The sequence below is a fragment of the Podarcis tiliguerta genome (genome assembly GCF_965153285.1).
Source record: "Podarcis tiliguerta genome assembly, chromosome: 6".
Taxonomy (NCBI): domain Eukaryota; kingdom Metazoa; phylum Chordata; class Lepidosauria; order Squamata; family Lacertidae; genus Podarcis; species Podarcis tiliguerta.
In genome coordinates, this window is record NC_139539.1 from 4,519,075 (window position 1) to 4,538,926 (window position 19,852).

General features: G+C 48.2%; 2 protein-coding genes across 7 annotated transcripts in view; one reads left to right on the top strand and one right to left on the bottom strand.

The window, feature by feature from the left end:
* The window catches only part of ANGPT4 (angiopoietin 4), a 210,665-nt gene that overhangs the window by 90,848 nt on the left and 99,965 nt on the right, over nucleotides 1-19,852 (top strand). The window lies entirely within an intron of this gene.
* FAM110A (family with sequence similarity 110 member A) overlaps nucleotides 1-19,852 on the bottom strand; it is a 273,110-nt gene that overhangs the window by 13,545 nt on the left and 239,713 nt on the right. Inside the window, exon 1 of one of the 3 annotated variants that reach the window (XR_014512859.1) lies at nucleotides 15,969-16,093. The exons of 1 other annotated variant lie outside the window; for it this stretch is intronic. The gene's annotated coding sequence lies outside the window, so the exon portion shown is untranslated. Of the gene's footprint in view, nucleotides 1-15,968; nucleotides 16,101-19,852 lie in introns of those variants that run through there. One more of the 3 variants, XM_083447585.1, reaches the window with a different exon arrangement.

Below are 19,852 nucleotides of genomic sequence, written 5' to 3' on the forward strand. Positions count from 1 at the left end.
ACCCCATTGCCATAAAGATCACTTATCTTGGGCCCATCATTCCCTTCCTCTCGGCCTAACCCGCCTCAAAGGGTTGTTGTGAGGAAAGCAGCCTTGAGTGCCTGCCAACCCCGGAGTGCCTTGGAGGAAAGCGGAGATAAACACGTGATCGAATAATAGTAGTGCACGAAGTATAATAACTACATGGCTCAGGTGTGCAGGTCTGAGTAGCATGGGTTGGCTTGTCATTGTAATAACCTTGGAGGTGGCGACACCAATTCTTTGCGCTGTTCTCTGCATTGTTTATGAATCAGCACCTGGACAATGGAATAGAACCACCCTGCAGGTGTGTCGCTAGGAGCGGCCCTAAGGAGCATGGGCCTCAAATCTTTTTCCAAGTCACCTGAGTTTTGGGGAGTAATTAATTCAGAGCCTAGGACTTGCCGATCAGAAGGTCGGCGGTTCAAATCCCCATGAAGGGGTGAGCTCCCGTTGCTCGGTCCCTGCTCCTGCCCACCTAGCAGTTCAAAAGCACATAAAAGTGCAAGTAGATAAATAGGTACCACTCTGGTGGGAAGGTAAACGGCGTTTCCGTGTGCTGCTATGGTTCGCCAGAAGCGGCTTAGTCCAGCTGGCTGTACGCTGGCTGTACGCCGGCTCCCTTGGCCAGTAAAGCGAGATGAGCGCCGCAACCCCAGAGTCGTCCGCAACTGGACCTAATGGTCAGGGGTCCCTTTACCTAATTCAGGGGGAAATGAACCATGGGGTGGTTAGTGGGTAAGACACGGATTTTTGGGGGAGGGGGGGGGGATAAATTAATTTTAGCTGATTTTATCTACAGATGATTAGGGGGAAATGAACGGGGAGGAACTGAAGGAGAATTTAATTTACTTCAAAGAGGATCTCCTAGGGAAATTCGCTGGGGTTTATATTGTGAAGGGGAACGGATTTGGGGCAATCTGGAGTGGGGCACAAATTAACTGAGGAATTTTCATGGGGAGATCTGGATGGGAAATTAGCAGGCTTTCTGTGATTCATTTAAAGATATGTGATCCTAACCTCAACCACCTGGGAGCAAGTCCCACTGAATTCAACAGGACTTACTTCTGAGTAGATATAACTGGGATTGGACTGAAAATCTGCAACTACACCTAGAAGTTTACACTTGCAAACTATATGCAAATCTGTGCCTATTGCCCAATGGCCCCAAATCTTTTAAGTATCGGCAACACCCCTGCTGTATAGTCCCACCCCAACCTGCTGCTTGCAAGTTGCTTGGAAAGGGTGGTGGAGCAAAGGTGTTCTTTGAGTCCAAAAGCAAGGATTTCCCCGGAATCCATCAATTAATTACAGGATTGCAAAAAAACTACAACACCCCAAACCCTGCAGTTTAGTAAGTACAGTACCTTTCCTGCCAGCCTGGGATATAGTCTAAGATTGCAACAGGAGAAGAATGTCTACGTGTCATCAGAAGGGTGTTTGCAACGTGGGAGGCTGAAACTATCCTGACCTCGGGGTTTGGGAAGAAACATGTCGGCAGGCCAGGCTCCTCAGGACTCAACCATCAAACTGACAACAGAGGCATTTGCAAGGTCATGCCATGCCACCAGCAATTCACACAACCATCTGTTTAATAATAATAATAATAATAATTTATTTTTTATACCCGGTTTCCCCAGCCACTGGGCAGCTTCCAACCAAATATTAAAATACAGTAATACATCAAGCATTAAAAGCTTCCCTAAACAGGGCTGCCTTCAGATGTCTTCTAAATGTCTGGTAGTTGTTCTTCTCTTTGACATCTGGTGGGAGGGCGGGTGCCACTACAGTGGTAAAGGTACCCCTGCCCGTACGGGCCAGTCTTGACAGACTCTAGGGTTGTGCGCCCATCTCACTCAAAGAGGCCAAGGGCCAGCGCTGTCCGAAGACACTTCCGGGTCACGTGGCCAGCGTGACATCGCTGCTCTGGCGAGCCAGAGCCGCACACGGAAACGCCGTTTACCTTCCCGCTAGTAAGCGGTCCCTATTTATCTACTTGCACCCAGGGGTGCTTTCGAACTGCTAGGTTGGCAGGCGCTGGGACCGAACAGCGGGAGTGCACCCCGCCGCGGGGATTCGAACCGCCGACCTTTCGATCGGCAAGCCCTAGGCGCTGAGGCTTTAACCCACAGCGCCACCCGCGTCCCATGCCACTACAGTGGTACCTCGGGTTAAGTACTTAATTCGTTCCGGAGGTCCGTACTTAACCTGAAACTGTTCTTAACCTGAAGCACCACTTTAGCTAACGGGGCCTCCTGCTGCTGCCGCACCGCCGGAGCACAATTTCTGTTCTCATCCTGAAGCAAAGTTCTTAACCTGAAGCAATATTCCTGGGTTAGCGGAGTCTGTAACCTGAAGTGTATGTAACCCGAGGTACCACTGTACTGAGAAGGCCCTCTGCCTGGTTCCCTGTAACCTCACTTCTTGCAGCCAGAAGGCCCTCGATGCTGGACCTCAGTGTCTGGGCAGAACGATGGTGGTGGAGACGCTCCTTCAGGTATACAGGACTGAGGCTATTTAGGGCTTTCAAGGTTAGCACCAACACTTTGAATTGTGCTTGGAAACATACTGGGAGCCAATGTAGGTCTTTCAAGACAGGACAGGTGTTATATGGTCTGGGATGAATGAGTCTGACCTCTGGGAAGCTGCCTTATACAGTGGTGCCTCGCGAGACGAATTAATTCGTTCCGCGAGTTTTTTCGTCTTACGAAGCACCACGGCGGGGAAGGGTGGGGAGAAGCAGGGCAGCTGCCGCAGCCAGTACCTTGGACTCACCCGCGCCTTGTGGACACCGCGCAACGCGGCTGCTGGAGGGCGGCGGGGCTCAGGAGCGCGACTCCGGCTGCAACGCTGGCTGCTGGCGGCAACTGCTCTCTCAGAGGAGCGTGCAAGGGCGGTGGGCAGCGGCGCGAGGCAGCCGGAAGGTCGGCCATCAGCTAGAAGGTGGGAGGGAGCCGGAGGAGCCGTCAGCAGGAAGGTGGGAGGGAGCCAGAGGAGCGGGGAAGCGAGCGTGCGTGCGTGCAGTGACCATCGCCATGACAGGAGAGGCACGGCTGTTTCGTCTAGCGAAGCAAGCCCTTAGGAAAATCCGTCTTGTGAAGCACCTCAGAAAATGAAAAACCCTTTCGTCTAGCGAGTTTTTCGTCTTGCGAGGCATTCGTCTTGCGGGGTACCACTGTACTAAGTCAGACCAACAGACCACCAAGCTCAGTATTGTCTGACCGGCAGGTGCTCTCTAGGGTTTCAGGCAGGGGACAAGACCAGACCTAATCTGGAGTGGCCATTGCGGGTTGAACCCGAGACCTTCTGCATGCAAAGCAGATGTATCTGACTTATGCTGAGTCAGGCCCACCTAGATCAATACTGTCTGCACTGACTGGCAGCAGGTCTCCATGGTTTCCAGACAAGGGACTTTTCCAGTTTCAATCATTCTCATAATAATCCATTATAAACTGGTCACACCTGGCTGCGGGGGGAGGTTTTAGTCAGGCTTAGCCAGCCTGTGGTTTCTGACAGCTCACTAGGCATGGTCTTTCTATTTCCACACCCAGGACTAGCAACTTGAAACAGAGGAGAAAAAACTGCTATTCCCAGGAAGGTTAACTCTAGCCCCAAAACCACATGTGGGATAGACGCAGTTGTGTGTTCTTGTTTCTCAATTTGAACCTTTTTCCATGGGCCTGTATGTAGTAATAATAATAATAATACAATGGTGCCTTGCAAGACGAAAAGAATCCGTTCCGCGAGTCTCTTCGTCTAGCGGTTTTTTCGTCTTGCGAAGCAAGCCCATTAGCGGTTTAGCGGATTAGCGCTATTAGCGGTTTAGCGGCTATTAAAGGCTTAAGGGATTAGCAGATTAGCTGCTAAAAGGCTATTAGCAACTTAGCGCCTTAGAAAAAGGGTGTAGGGAGCGGAAAAAAATCTCAAGACTCACAAGACATTTTCGTCTTGCGAAGCAAGCCCATAGAGAAATTCGTCCTGCGAAGCGCATTGAAAAACGGAAAACCCTTTCGTCTAGCAGGTTTTCCGTCTTGCGAGGCATTCATCTTGCGGGGCACCACTGTAATAATATTTATTTATACCCCACCCTCCCCAGCCAGAGCTGGGCTCAGGATGGCTAACACCAATAAACTCACAGTAAAAACATAATTGGGGGGGGGGGATTTAAAATACAAGTTAAAATGCAATTTAAAATGCAGCTTCATTTTAAAAGTAGCCCATAGATCAAAACCATAAGGGGAGGGAAACATAGACTGAGTCCAAACCAAAGACCAGGTGGAACAGCTCTGTCTTGCAGGCCCTGCGGAAAGATGTCAAGTCCCACAGGGCCCTGGTCTCCTGTGACAGAGCTTTCCACCAAGTTGGGGCCAGTACTGAAAAGGCCCTGGCCCTAGTTGAGACCAATCTAACCACCTTGCGACCTGGGACCTCCAAAGTGTTGTTATTTGTGGACCTTAAGGTCCTGCACGGGGCATACCAGGAGAGGCGGTCCCGTAGGAACGTGGGTCCTATGTATTGCAAAACATAAAGCTGCCTATTGTATGAAGCTCCTGGCTGTGTGTTCTGATTCTTTGGACAGTTCCTGATGGGGTGAAAGTGAATTAAATTGGGGTGGGGGTTAAATATGGCTTGGCATTTTGATGACAAGTACCATATTTTTTGCTCTATAAGATGCACCAGACCATAAGACGCACCTAGTTTTTGTAGGAGGAAAACAAGGAAAAAAATATTCTGAATCTCAGAAGCCAGAACAACAAGAGGGATCGCTGCTTTCGCTGCACAGTGATCCCTCTTGTTGTTCTGGCTTCTGGGATAGCTGCGCAGCCTGCATTCGCTCCATAAGACGCACACACATTTCCCCTTACTTTTTAGGAGGGAAAAAGTGAGTCGTGTAGAGCAAAAAATACGGTACAGTGGTGCCTCGCAAGACGAAAAGAATCCATTCTGGGAGTCACTTCGTCTAGCGGTTTTTTCGTCTTGCGAAGCAACCCCATTAGCGGATTAGCGGATTAGCGCTATTAGCGGTTTAGCGGCTATTAGCTGCTATTAAAGGCTTAAGGGATTAGCGGATTAGCTGCTAAAAGGCTATTAGCAGCTTAGTGCCTTAGAAAAAGGGGGTGGGGAGCGGGAGGAAATTGCAGGAACTCGCAAGACATTTTCGTCTTGCGAAGCAAGCCCAAAGCAAATTCGTTTTGCGAAGCACCTCCAAAACGGAAAACCCTTTCGTCTAGCGGGTTTTCCGTCTTGCGAGGCATTCATCTTGCGGGGCACCACTGTATATTGCGTGGACAGACATTGCTAAAAGCAATGAAGGTTCGAGAAGTCCTGATCGCATAATAAACACCCACCTCAAAGCACCCTCTGTGTTCTACTAGGGAAGTGGGTTTGGATGCTGAGATCGAGGTTCAAATGTTCACTTAGAAATGAAGGTCAGGCAGATGCACCACTCCTCAGCCAACTCTACCTCGCAGGATCAGTGTTAGGATGAAATGAGGAGCCAAAGGAAGAGTTCTACAGAACAGCAAATCCTTCGTCACATCCCAATGACAGCTTGCCAGAGTTCCTGAGAAGGAGCCACGCCACCTCTGGGGCTTAGGCATGTCCTGGGATGACTCAAGAGCCTAACCGGCACGGCACCTGGCGAACCAAATATGGAAGAGGAAGTCCCAAAAGTGGGGAGAAAAGGGAAACCACAGCAGCTCTGAGCCAAGCACAGGCTGTTCAGGAAAAGATTGAGCAACCGGCAAAGTACTGGAGAAGTCAGGACAAGAAATAATAATAATAATAATAATAATAATAATAATAATAATAATAATTTATTTATACCCTGCCCATCTGGCTGAGTTTCCCCAGCCACTCTGGGCGGCTTCCAACAAAACACTAAAATACAATAACCTATTAAACATTAAAGGCTTCCCTAGCCGCTGCATTCTGGATTAATTGCAGTTTCCGGGTCACCTTCAAAGGGAGCCCCACACAGAGCGCATTGAAATAGTCCAAGCTTGAAAAGCACAGCTTCTGCTTCCTGTTCATTTACTCAAGCACATGTCCCACCCTGTCCCAGAGGCTCGAGGTGAACAGCAAAACATCTATTATGAAAACAGAAATTAAACCCATCCTATACCCTAGGAGGCTGCTCTAGGCTCCTTTGGAAAGAAGGACAGGATATCATTAATGTCATGGGACAAATGACGAAAGTGGGACCTGTAGTTAAGTTTTGCAGCGGTGGACTTTGGGCTCTCCAATTCCAGCAGCACTCTGTGGGACACGAAAATGTGGCACCTCCCGCCTTTTGCACTCCATTCCACAGCATGGTTGGGGTGCCCCCAGCAGTGTGGCCCTCCTTGAGGTCAAACCAATCAAGCTACCCTGAAACCGCCTCTGCAAAGTGCTCCTGATCAGGGTTCCAGCCAGCCACATCAGGAAGCTCCATTCCATACTTCCACCCTCCTGGTTTTCCACCACCCCTGCCTTCCCAACAATGAGCTGCATTCAGACCCCATTTGGCTAAGTCCACTTGCTTATGTGTTTGCACAAAGTTTTGGGGAGGTTAGACACAGGTTTTTTGGGGGGAACATCTGTTCTTATTTGTTTGCAGGGAGGTTATAGGACAGGGCATCAAGCAAGCCTTATCCCAAACTTTGTATTTCCTTTTCACTTTTCTTAACGGCAGAAATGGATTTGTTGAGCAAAGGCACAAAATCAACTCTTAATTATGCAACTTGAGTTTGTCAGCATGTGATTGTATCACACCTGAAAATGCACACACATCCCTTTTAGCGGGATCTATCTATCATCTATCTATCTATCTGACTATCATCTATCTATCTATCTATCTATCTATCTATCATCTATCTATCTATCATCTATCTATCTATCTATCTTTCCTTTCTTCCTTTATTTCTTCTTCAAATACTGGTGTTTTCCTGAGGCTGCTGAGTCCTCTCTCTTGCTGCAGAAGCGGGGATGGCGAGGCTTACGAGTGACACACATTATTGCCTTTCTGCCTTTCTGAAACCAAAACAGTTCAAAAGCAAAACAGCAACTCCTAGTCTCCACCCAAAAAACCAAGACAGGAGGAATTTCAAACCAAACAAACTTTTGTTATGCAGATTAAAAAATGCCGATGAAATTAATCACCTCTGTTTCAATCTGGGAACCGAAAAGCCTTCTGACCATAAGAGCTAATCACCAAATCATTTATTGGGTATGGAAATTCCAGTGTTGGGTGTTTTACAGCTCCTATTTTGGAAATGTGATGTTTGTTGGGTTTTTTTGCCAATTTTTTTTAAATAAAAGCACAGAAGTCAGATGGCATCTGTCAGGAATTTTAAAGCTGTGTTTCCTAAATCGCAGTGGGTTGGACTTGAATGTGTGGAGAAAAGAATCGGGGAGGGGGGGTTCATTCACAAAGAGACCCCACATGTGTGGCATTATCATGCTTCCCCTCCACAATATTGATATCCCCCATACTCTTCCATCATAAAAAACCCAAGTACCTAGTCCTCATGAATGAAATATTTCTGTTGAGAAACACTAGTGAAATAGCCTGGCTCCCTTCGGTCCCAAGCAGGAGTTGTGCAAGTTAATTATCACTTTCTTGAGCACGTTTGTTCTTCCCACCCGTGGCACGAGCTCTTCCTGGGCTCCCCTGATAACAAGTTAAACTGGTTGAGAGGCCTTGAGGTGGAGGCTATTCTGGGCAGAGGACACAAAGAGAATTGGTTGTGGGGTGTTTGTCGCTGAGGTACTAAACCTTCCCGGGTTGTGCAGGGGAAGGAGAAAGGCGCGGTGAATTCCCCCCCCCCCATTAATGGAATGCATTATTAGTACGTCTACATGGCACTTTTTGGAGCGGGATAGGCAGGATTTTTTAAAAAAGGAGACGGAAAAAGCAGTAGGCGCTTCCAGTCTGAGGGCTGGGATGACAGCCGAGGACAGAGAGAAAAGCAAAGATAGCAACTATTCTGAGCAGATACGGTGGCGAGGTCTGAATATTCATTTCAGCTGGAGACAGAAGGGGCGGGTGCGCTTTGGGACTGGTGGGGAGGAAGGCAGGGAGTCCATAGAGTGGGTGGAGCCAGAGCAAATGAGAGGCGGAGCCAAGGAAATAGTTTTTGCCTCGGATAGAAGATCACCAGGTTGATGGGCTACATAGAACTGATAGAAAGGACTGACAGAATCCGAGACCAGGGAGAAGAGACAGTGGAAGAAGATTGGGGGAAAAAATTTAAAAATCCATTTAGAGAAATATTGTAAAATTAATGAATGTTAGGAAATGTTGGAATGAAATTACATGACTTTAGTAGAAATATTATAAGGAGTTAAGTATAAATAAATTTTAAGGTTTTGATGGTAAGATAAGGTTAAAATAAATTAAGATAACTAAATGATAGAAAGTAGTGAAAGACAGAAAAGGATTTGCTGAAATAATTAATAACTGGAATACAAAATGGGAGGTGTGAGGAGGTCGAGGAAATAAGTTAATGAAAGATAAGGATAAATATTGAATGTGTTTTTAATTGTTTTTGTGTTTTTGTGTGTTTTGATGTATTGTGGGGTTTTTTTGCTCTCTTTTTATGTAATTTTTTATTCTTTTCCCCCCTCTTTTCTCTTCTTTTTTTCTTGCCAAGTTCTACAAGCGTGGCCTGCCCACTCGTGAGACAAAGCGAGGCAGTTGCCTCAGGCGGCAGCAAGAGCTGCTCAACGGAGGAACAATCTCCCTTGGAAGGTGAAGGGCTCTCCTTCCATGGAGATATTTAAGCAGAGATTGGATGGCTGTCTGTCATGGATGCTTTAGCTGAGATTCCTGCATTGCAGGGGTTGGACGAGACAACCCCTTCCAACTGAATATTTCTATCCATTTCTTGCTCATCATCATGGGGTTTGGGTTGGGTGTTCATCAGTACGCAGATGACACCCAGCTCCACCTCTCTCTTAAATCAGAACCAGTGAAGGTGGTGAAGGTCCTGTGTGAGTGCCTGGAGGCGGTTGGAGGATGGATGGTGGCTAACAGATTGGGGTTGAATCCTGACAAGACAGAAGTACTGATTTGGGGGGACAGGGGGCGGGTGGGTGTGGAGGACTCCCTGGTCTTGAATGGGGTAACTGTGCCCCTGAAGGACCAGGTGCGCAGCCTGGGAGTCATTTTGGACTCACAGTTGTCCATGGAGGTGCAGGTCAATTCTGTGTCCAGGGCAGTTTATCAGCTCCATCTGATACGCAGGCTGAGACCCTACCTGCCCAAAAACTGTCTTGCCAGAGTGGTGCATGCTTTAGTTATCTCCCACTTGGACTACTGCAATGTGCTCTACCTGGGGCTACCTTTGAAGGTGACCTGGAAACTGCAATTAATCCAGAATGTGGCAGTTAGACTGGTGACTGGGAGAGGCCACTGGGACCACATAACATACTGGCTCTCAGTACGTTTCCGAGCACAATTCAAAGTGTTGGTGCTGATCTTTAAAGCCCTAGACGGCCTCGGCCCTGTATACCTGAAGGAGCGTCTCCACCTCCATCATCCAGCCCAAACTCTGAGGTCCATCTCCAAGGGCCTTCTGGCAGTTCCCTCATTGCGAGAAGTGAGGTTACAGGGACCCAGACAGAGGGCCGTCTCAGTAGTGGTGCCCGCCCTGTGGAACGCCCTCCCTTCAGATGTGAAGGAAATAAGCAGCTATCTTATCTTTAAAAGACATCTGAAGGCAGCCCTGTTTAGGGAAGTTTTTAATATTTAATGCTGTATTGTTTTAACACTCAATTGGAAGCCGCCCAGAGTGGCTGGGGAAACTCAGCCAGATGGGCGGGGTATAAATAATAAAGTATTATAATATATTATTATTATTATTATTATTATTATTATTATTATTATTATTGTGACTGGCCCTCATGATCATCAGTAGAGGCTTCCCATCTTCTCCCCAACTCCCCCCTGCCTTCAAGGCGCGTCTCTTGCAGTGTGTTTGCAGAGGCTCAGAGCAGAGCGACAGGAGCTGGGCGGGAAGATCTAATCATTGGAGGAGGCAGAGAAGAAGTTTCTGATGAGCCATTCCAGAGACACCTCTAAACTTTCCGCACCCTCAGCGCCTTTGGGTGCAGCTTGCGTTTCCGTGCCTCCCACGTCTTTTCCTGATTTTGCAAACACCGTGTCTTCAAACAGGGTGAGCCAAGGTGCTAAATAAATCCTGAAATTATAAGATGATTAAAAACAGCACGCACCGTTTAAATATAGACGCGGGGTTTGCAAAATAAGACGTCTGTGCAAATGTGGTCCCTGTGCTGAATCAAGGATTAAATTCCTAGTTCTCGTTGGCACAGTGGGGATTCTGCCAAACGGTGTGTTCTAAAGACCGGTCCTTGCACCCAGGATGGGCCCCTTTGCCAACCTGGTGCCCTCTAGATGTTTTGGACTACAATACCCAGTCCTGGTTTGGGCTCATGGGAGTTGTAGTCCAAACCATCTGGAGGGCACCAGCTTGGCAAAGGTGCCCACCCTAGGTGCCAGGCATGAAGATACTCCAAGGAAGACGATTTGCCCAGAAAACAGAGTCCCAAGCTACCACAACATCTGACTGCTGAATGGAGGTCCATTGGCCTTCATTGTGTTTGACTACTCTGTGCTGGGCCTCATTATCTGACTGTCCGAGAGAGTCCTGACTCCTGTTCTTTTTCATGCAAACAGAGAGGGATCATTCAAATTCGGTGCCGGGAAATCGCAAACTGCTGCCTTCCAAACAAAGGCTGTTAATCAGTAACACTGATATTTTTTTTAAGTGTTTGCCTCAACATCCATTTCCTAGGTTTGAAACCTTTTTTCTGATCTTGACTTGCATTTGTTTGAATTTTTGAAGTTGGGACGTCCTGGGAAGAAGCACCAATGTTCTGGATGGAGAAGACTCGAACAAATGGACCGATAGCTTCGGTTATTAAATTCATGGGGAACAAATTTAGAGGTCTACCAATACCTATTAGCTATGAAGCCTTCTTATACTGACTGCTTAAAGGCATTTTAAAATTATTATTAAGTTGTCGAAAACTCTTGTTAATGTATTAAGGAAACTCCATGTGCAGAAGCAGTCTACCACTGGGAATAGGGTGCTGCAGGCAAACAGAAGGGGAAGGCTGTTGCCTTCATTTCCTTGCTTGTAAAGGTAAAGGGACCCCTTACCATTAGGTCCAGTTGTGGCCGACTCTGGGGTTGCGGAGCTCATCTCGCTTTATTGGCCGAGGGAGTCTGCGTACAGCTTCCGGGTCATGTGGCCAGCATGACTAAGCCGCTTCTGGTGAACCAGAGCAGCACACGGAAACGCCGTTTACCTTCCCGCCGGAGTGGTACCTATTTATCTACTTGCACTTTGACGTGCTTTCGAACTGCTAGGTTGGCAGGAGCAAGGACCGAGCCACGGGAGCTCACCCCATCGCGGGAATTCGAACCGCCGACCTTCTGATCATCAAGTCCTAGCCTCAGTGGTTTAGACTACAGCACCACCCGTGTCCCTTCCCTGCTTGTATCCTTCCCTAAATACTTGGGAGTAGGGATTAAAGCACCATATTTTTCGCTCTATACGGCGCACCAGACCACAAGGCGCACCTAGTTTTTGGAGGAGGAAAACCAGAAAAAAAATATTCTGAATCTCAGAAGCCAGAACAGCAAGAGGGATCTCTGCGCAGTGAAAGCAGCAATCCCTCTTGCTGTTCTGGCTTCTGGGATAGCTGCACAGCCTGCATTCGCTCCATAAGACGCACACACATTTCCCCTTACTTTTTACGAGGGAAAAAGTGAGTCTTATAGAGCAAAAAATACGGTAGATCCCCGGAGTCCTGACAATGCATTCATTGAGCGTTTACCCTGCTTTGCTTGCAGGCAGGTTAGATGACGCTGTTTAAAGCCAGCGCTATCCTGCACTTTCCAGTGTATCATTTTTCCTTGCTGCAAAAAAAGCCTGATCCTCTGGGGGAATCAGGTTTGTTGTGCAAGCGCTCCAAACCAACCACAATTGCGCAAACCTGAATTTCCCTGCGTGCCACGGAATCTCACCCGAAAATAGCAAGAAAGTTTGGAAGCTCCAGGGGGGCGGGTTGGGGGCTGTTTCAGGGTGGAGGGAGGGAAGAGGCCTCCACACACCCAACTTTGCTATCAGATAGAAGAATGTTGGAACTAAAAAGAGAGAGAGGTCGTCACCTATTACATCAGGGAGGTTTGGGCTTCAAGGAGTATCTGAGAATGTTTGACCACAGTCAAATAATGCGTGAGGAACGGGTCATATTTCGTCAGCCAACTGCCTGGAATTACTGCAAATAACAGAAAGACGACGGGACGCAGGCAACTCAGTATTTGTTAGATTCACTAATTACAATGGGCCTAAGTGAGTCATGCCTGTTAATTTCAATGAGCCTACTCTGAGTATGAGTAATGCTGGATGCAACCCATTAGCTCTAATTCTCCCTGCCTCGTGCTTCGACTCCTTCTCAGGGGTTTTAGGGGAAGGAACAAGATCTCAAAGGAAAGGATCACAGAATTGTAGAGTTGGAAGGGAACCCACGAGTCATCTAGCCCAACCCTCTGCAATGCAGGAATAAATCAGAATCAGGGGTGGTAGCACAGTTCACCAGCTTATTTTCACAGCTCTTTTTATCTATTTTCTCAGCGCCCCAGACGTCAGAACATAAGAAGCGCCTGCAGGATCAGACCAGCTGCGTCCTGTTCGCATAGGGGCTGCCAACCAGATTCCTGTACGAAACATGCAAGCGGGATTTGAACGCAAGACCACGGAATACCAGCAACCAGAAACGTTTCTGCCTCCAATCATGCAGGCAGGGCCTAGCCATGACTGATAGCCCTCTCCTCCATGAATCTGTCCAATCCAGCCAACTAGGCTGGTGGTTATCATTGCCTGCTGTGGGAGGGAATTCCACAGGTTAAGTACACACTGCGTGAAGAAGTCCTTTCTTTTATCTACCCTGAATCTCCCAACTTTCAGCTTCCTTGCATGTCCAGGAATTCTAGTGTTGCGAGAGAAGGAGAAAAGCATTTCTGTCCACTTACTCCAAGACATCCTGCTTCACCCAGAAGCACAAGGCACAAACAGACTGTCCCCTTATCCGGTGCTATAGCTACAGGGGAGGGCCAGCTGGGGGTTTTGCCCTGGGTGAAGAAAGGCGCCATTGAGGCTCCCAGCCTGTGTGTGTGTGCAATAATAATAATAATAATAATTTATTATTTATACCCCACCCATCTGGCTTTGTTTCCCCAGCCACTCTGGACGGCTTCCAACAGAATATAAAAATACAATAAGCTATTAAACATTAAAAGCTTCCCTGAACAGGGCTGCCTTCAGATGTCTTCTAAAAGTCTGGTAGTTGTTGTTCTCTTTGACATCTGGTGGGAGGGTGTTCCACAGGGCGGGTGCCACTACCAAGAAGGCCCTCTGCCTGGTTCCCTGTAGCTTTGCTTCTCACAGCGAGGGAACCACCAGAAGGCCCTCGGAGCTGGACCTCAGTGTCTGGGCAGAACGATGGGGGTGGAGACGCTCCTTCAGGTATACTGGACCAAGGCCGTTTACGGCTTTAAAGGTCGGCATCAAATGCACGTGGGGGTTGCCCCTGCCCTGACCCACCAGGTGCCATCCTATGCCACTGAGACACTATTAGGCTCCACCCCGGTCTCAGTTGGCCCCACCCCTAAATTCCCAGGCTCCGCCCACTGCATCTCAGGCGAACTGGCAACCATATGTCTGCTCTGTGTGGGTTGACCGTATTGTACTTCCTATTATATATGCACTGTATGATTCTCTCCTAGATCAAGCCCACCCCAGCAGGGTGTTTTGCATGTTACCGTCTTTGAGAAAATCCCTTTGCAGACTCCCCACTGCTGCTGCTCCACCTCCACAAGCCACCCGCCGGCAGTGCAATTCCATGCATGCTTACTCGGAAGTTGTCCCCACCAGTGGCGTAGCGTGGGTTGTCAGCACCCGGGGCAAGGCAAGTAATTTGCCCCCCCCCCCCGCTGCACTGTCCCTCCCCCAGATAGTCCCTCGCTCTCTCTCCGCACCGCACCACACGCCTGGCACCCTCCCCTCCACAGTGGGCGGCGACCCGGCGGCTCGGATCGGATTCGCACAGCCAGCACTGCAGTGAGAGAGAGTGAGTGAGCCAGGTAGGGGCAGAGAGCTGCGAGTGCGAGCGCGCCCCCCCCCAGATGTTGCGCCCGGTGCGGCCGGCCCCCCCCTGCACCCCCCACGCTACGCCACTGGTCCCCACTGTTCTCAATGGGCCTACACCCTGTAAGTTTACGCTTGCAGCTTTGGTGCCATCACACAGCATCCGGTTTAATTATGGAACTCCTTGCCACAGGAGCCATTGACATTGGGATGCTGGACTAGATAGGCCATTACCCTGATCCAGCCGTCTTGTCTTATGCTCTTATATGGATTTGATAATAACAGTGTTGCTCAGCAATTATTCCTCTGTCCCACATCTGCCCGGCTTATCCTAATTACAGTGTGGCTCAAGAAAAGCACCTCTGATGTGCATCATGCCAGAACTGCTGGCTTGTGTCGAAACAACAACCACCTTTATAAAGCAACGTAGGTAACTTTAAACAGTGAGCCAAGTTACACGGCCAAAACGAGCAAAGGTTCCCTCCCTCAGGAGGTTCCTCTTTTAGAAACCTACAAGATCTATGGTGTGAAAGAGTAAACAACACACTCCTGGAATCCATAATGCTCAATTAATAAGCAAAACCTGCAGAGCCTCTCATATTCTTTGGACAAAGAAAGGACACAAGCCCCCATTTTGGGATCTATTGGCCAGCACCCCCCTAGCTAATGAACACTGCAAATTTGCGCCACGGCAGAATATATTTCCTTATATACCGGGGAAAGTCCGTTTTTAAACTTTTTTATAGGTTTTATTGCAGTAAACCGCTGCGATTTAAAAATAAAAAAATCAGAGGTATATGAATATTTTTATATACAATAAATAAAACTCAGCTCACACGTTCAAATACCACATCATTGTGTGCCTCTACACAACATGCACTGGTAATAATGTCTTCAGGGTTTCAATCATCAGTAAAGCAGAATTTTTAGATCCAGTACCAAAGGGAAGACGGCAGTGGCGTATAGTGGGGGGTGCAGGGGGGGCCGGCCGCACTGGGCGCAACATCTGGGGGTTAGGGTTAGGGGGCGCAAATCCACGGGTTAGGGGGTGCAAATTACTTGCCTTGCCCCGGGTGCTGACAACCCACGCTACGCCACTGGAAGACGGTGCTATTTCACCAATTATATCGACTCAGAGGTGGTGACAGAGAGAGGCTCCTTTGCAGGTCAAAAAGGACACACTCTGGTGCGACAACACACAACCTCGCCTGGTGGGAAATAACCCTGGGAAATATCTCTAATTTCTTCCAATACCCACCTTTGAGGCTTCCCCAGTCCACCATACATATCCGGCTGTTGTCCCTAAGTAAACCAAGTTGCGTGCCTTTGCTTTGGAAAATGAAAGCAATTAAAACAGAACAAAACAAGGCTAAAAGTCTACAGCTGTCCTAAACGATACGTAGCCAGTTCCTTGCTTGGTCTCTCCTTCTGACCAGGGTCTCTTGGCCAGAGAGATCTTTCCCAGCCTGTTCACTGGAGGCGATGAATATCGACCCTGGGAACGACCTCCTACCGGCGGAGCGCACTCCACCACTAAAGAAAGCGCCTGCGCTATATCTGTTGAATTTCTGCCTGCCGCGCCGCAGCTGAAGCCCTGCGAGAGATGTAATTTGGAGTGGGGGGACGTGGACTGAGGAAGCAGGAGCCTTGCGCTACTCAAAAGAACCATCTGGCTTCGTGCCTCTTGGGACAGCTGCCCTTCCGGTCTCCTTCCCCTCCCCAGATTATACCTCGTTCTCAAAAACGATCAACCAGAGAGAGAGAAAGAGAGTCCTCCAAAGGCTGGCATTTTACCTGTCCCAGGTGAGGCTCTTGGATTCCAGAAAACCGACCGACCAGCCAGCCAGCAGCTTCCCAGTCATAAACTGCTCGCTTCGGTGCAGGCGCGCGTTAAACTTAGCCAGCTGACCTAAGGGCTCAGGTAACCTCATTGCACAACTTCCTGTTTACACTCACCTGGGGAATTTCCCTTCCTGTTCTCTCTCTCTCTCTCTTTCTCTCTCTCTCTCTCTCTCTCTCCCGCCTGGGAGCAGCAAGAAACCCGCGCATGGGGGAACCAACTGGCCGCCCCGTTCCCACGAGACAGTGCGCAAGGGGCGGCCCCACTTGGCGTAGCCAAGCTCACCTGGGCTCAGCTCCCCTGGAAAGCTCCCTGCGCCCTGCGGGGATGCGCGCCCCCCTGGGGTCAAAGAGGCTGGACTTTGGAGGAGGTTTCCCGGGAAAGGGAGTGGGGGGAGGTCCCCGCCAGCTGATCGGCCGGGCGCGCCCGCCTCGTTCTCCAGCTGATGCGTTCAGACAAGCTGAACATTAAAAGACAGACGGCCCGACCCCCCGCCTCTCCCCACTTCCGCCTCCTGCTCCCTCTTTGCCCTGGGCGGATTGCGAAGCGTGACCTAGAAAGAGAGAGGAGGAAGGCAGATCCCGGGCGCAGCAAGGAATGGCCCCTCCGACATCCATCCCCGGAGATCTGGGGAGAGACAGACGTCCGGAAAGCCGGGCGGGCTAAATGGGAAGCGCGCGTGGCCTTTGCGCGCAGCGGAGCAAAAGGCAAGCTGGTTGCAGCGCCCAGGAAAGGGGCGCCTACTCAGCTCAGCCGATGAGTGCTATTATTATTATTATTATTATTATTATTATTATTATTATTATTATTATTATTATTATTATTATTATTATTATTTTATTTATTTATTAAGTACTATTTTATTTATTAAATTTGTCAGTCGCTTTCTCTTACCCAGGGCAATCCAAAGCGACTTCCAGCCAACCACAGAGACATTAAAATTAAGGAGGGTAAAAAAAATGAAATAAAAAAAATCACACCAACTTGTAACAGGTTTAGTCGTGTCTGCCTCTTTGTGACCCCATGGACCAGAGCACGCCAGGCACTCCTGTTTTCCACTGCCTCCCGCAGTTTGGTCAAACTCATGCTGGTAGCTTTGAGAACACTGTCCAACCATCTCGTCCTCTGTCGTCCCCTTCTCCTTGTGCCCTCAACCTTTCCCAACATCAGGGTCTTTTCCAGGGAGTCTTCTCTTCTCATGAGGTGGCCATAGTATTGGAGCCTGAGCTTCAGGATCTGTCCTTCCAGTGAGCACTCAGGGCTGATTTCCTTCAGAATGGAGAGCTTTGATCTTCTTGCAGTCCATGGGCCTCTCAAGAGTCTCCTCCAGCACCATAATTCAAAATTATTATAGTATATTGATCTGAGTTATTTGCTGCATTTATAGCTTGACTTTCCTCCAAGGAGTTCAAGGTGGCATATCTAGTGGTTATTATTTTGCTTATTTTGTTTATATCCTGCCTGTTCCCTGGACTGGGGCTCAAGGCGGATTGCGCAGATTAAAAACGAGATGAATAATATGCAGTAAAAGATCGTCATTAGAAAATAATTAAACAGTTACAGAATTGAGATAAGAAACAAACCTGTTGAATTACAGATAATAAAAGCCCCATTTGAAAGTCCTTTCCTTGCAAGAGCCCCCAAAGCCTGCAGGAAAAATTCTTCACCTGCCGGCAGAAGGACAACACGGAAGAAGCCAGTGTTGCTCCTTTAGGAAAGAAGCTCCAAGGGCTAAAGACCATGAACTGGCAAGGCCAGGAAAGTCTTCTGCAGGAGGCTCAAAAGAGTCACTGCAGGTCAGTGCAAACAATACAAGGCTTGATGGGCTGAGGGCTGGGCTAGATGACCTTTGGGAATCCCTTCCAACTCTACAATTCTATGATTCTAATAATCAAATCAAATATCTTTAATACGGTCAATGACCAGCAAGCAATTTATAAAATAAAATAAAATATGGCAGTATAAGTACCACGGCACTACATACAACAGTGGAGATATGGCCAGATCAAAAGAATTGGAACTTATGTTTATGACCAGGTCTCGACCCTTAAGGTTTTAAGGATTCAATTCAAATGTCACTACTGTTTATTATCGTTCCTTCGATGTTTGCAATTTGAACTCCGTTGCTGTCATCATTGCTCGTCTTATTCTTGTTGCAATGTAACAGTACTTCGCCACAGGCCTGTTGATTTCGGGGTCTCTGTCAGCTAAGAGGTGTCTGATATAGGTGTCGTCTGTGCTACGAGGTATTTTCCTCAGAATCGGCTCGATCAGCTCTTTTCTTGAGTCTCGATATAATGGGCAGTATAAGATGACATGCCCGATGGTTTCAATTTCGTTGCTGTTACAGGGACATAATCTTGATTCTAATAATATATTACAATTATGATAACATCAGGGTTTTATGTTGCCAACTGCTCTGTGATCACTTGGGAAGACAAGAGAACTATTGCCAGAGTACCGGAAGAAGCAGTGTCGAAGCAACGATTCTTCAACAACAACTTCGTTGGACTGGTCATGTTGTTCAGATGCCTGATGATCGTCTTCCAAAGCAGCTACTCTATTCCAAACTTAAAAATGGAAAGCGTAATGCCGGTGGTCAACAAAGGAGGTTCAAAGATTCTCTCAAGGCAAATTTTTAAAAATGTAGTATAAACACCGACAACTGGGAAACACTGGCCTGCGAGCGCTCCAGTTGGAGATCAGCCTTTACCAAAGGGGTCATGGGCTTTAAAGATGCTTGAACTCAGGACGCAAGTGAGAAACATGCTAAGAGGAAGGCACGCTTGGCAAACCCTCACCAGGATCAAGTCCTGCCCGGAAACCAATGTCCCCACTGTGGCAGGATATGTGGATCCAGAATAGGCCTCCACAGTCACTTACGGACTCACTGTCAGCTACGGTCTTGATAGACCTACATTGGCTCCCAGGATGTTTCCAAGCACAATTCAAAGTGTTGGTGTTGACCTTTAAAGCCCTAAACGGGTTCGGCCCAGTATACCCGAAGGAGCATCTCCGCCCCCATCGTTCTGCCCGTACATTGAGGTCCAGCGCCGAGGGCCTTCTGGCGGTTCCCTCATTGCGAGAAGCAAAGCTACAGGGAACCAGGCAGAGGGCCTTCTCGGTGGTGGCACCCACCCTGTGGAATGCCCTCCCATCAGATGTCAAAAGAGATAAACAACTCTCTGACTTTTAGAAGCCATCTGAAGGCTGTCTGTTCAGGGAAGTTTTTAATGTGTGACATTTTAATGTATTTTTAATCTTTGTTGGAAGCTGCCCAGAGTGGCTGGGGAGACCCAGCCAGATGGGTGGGGTACAAATAAATTACAGTGGTGCCTTACAAGACGAAAAGAATCCGTTCCGGGAGTCTTTTCGTCTTGCGGTCTTTTCGTCTTGCGAAGCAAGCCCATTGACGGAGTAGCGCTATTAGCGCTATTGGCATTTTAAGGGCTAAAAAGGGCTTTTTTAGGGGTGGGGGATTAGCGGTTTTGCTGCTAAAATGCTTTTAGCAGCTTAGCGATTCAGAATAAGGGGTTTTGGAGCAAAAAAAATAATTCAATTTTTTCCATCAATTTTCGTCTTGCGAAGCAAGCCCATAGGGAAATTCGTCTTGTGAAGCGCCTCTGCAGATGGAAAACCCTTTCGTCTTGCGGGTTTTCCGTCTTGCGAGGCATTCGTCTTGCGGGGCACTACTGTATTATTATTATTATAATAATTTATTACGAGGGATCGCCAGAGAAGAAGAAGAAGAAGATCATCTTCAGATGAAAGGCGGGATATAAATTTAATAAATAACAACACCAACAACATTGCAAGCTGCCTTCATAGAATCATAGAA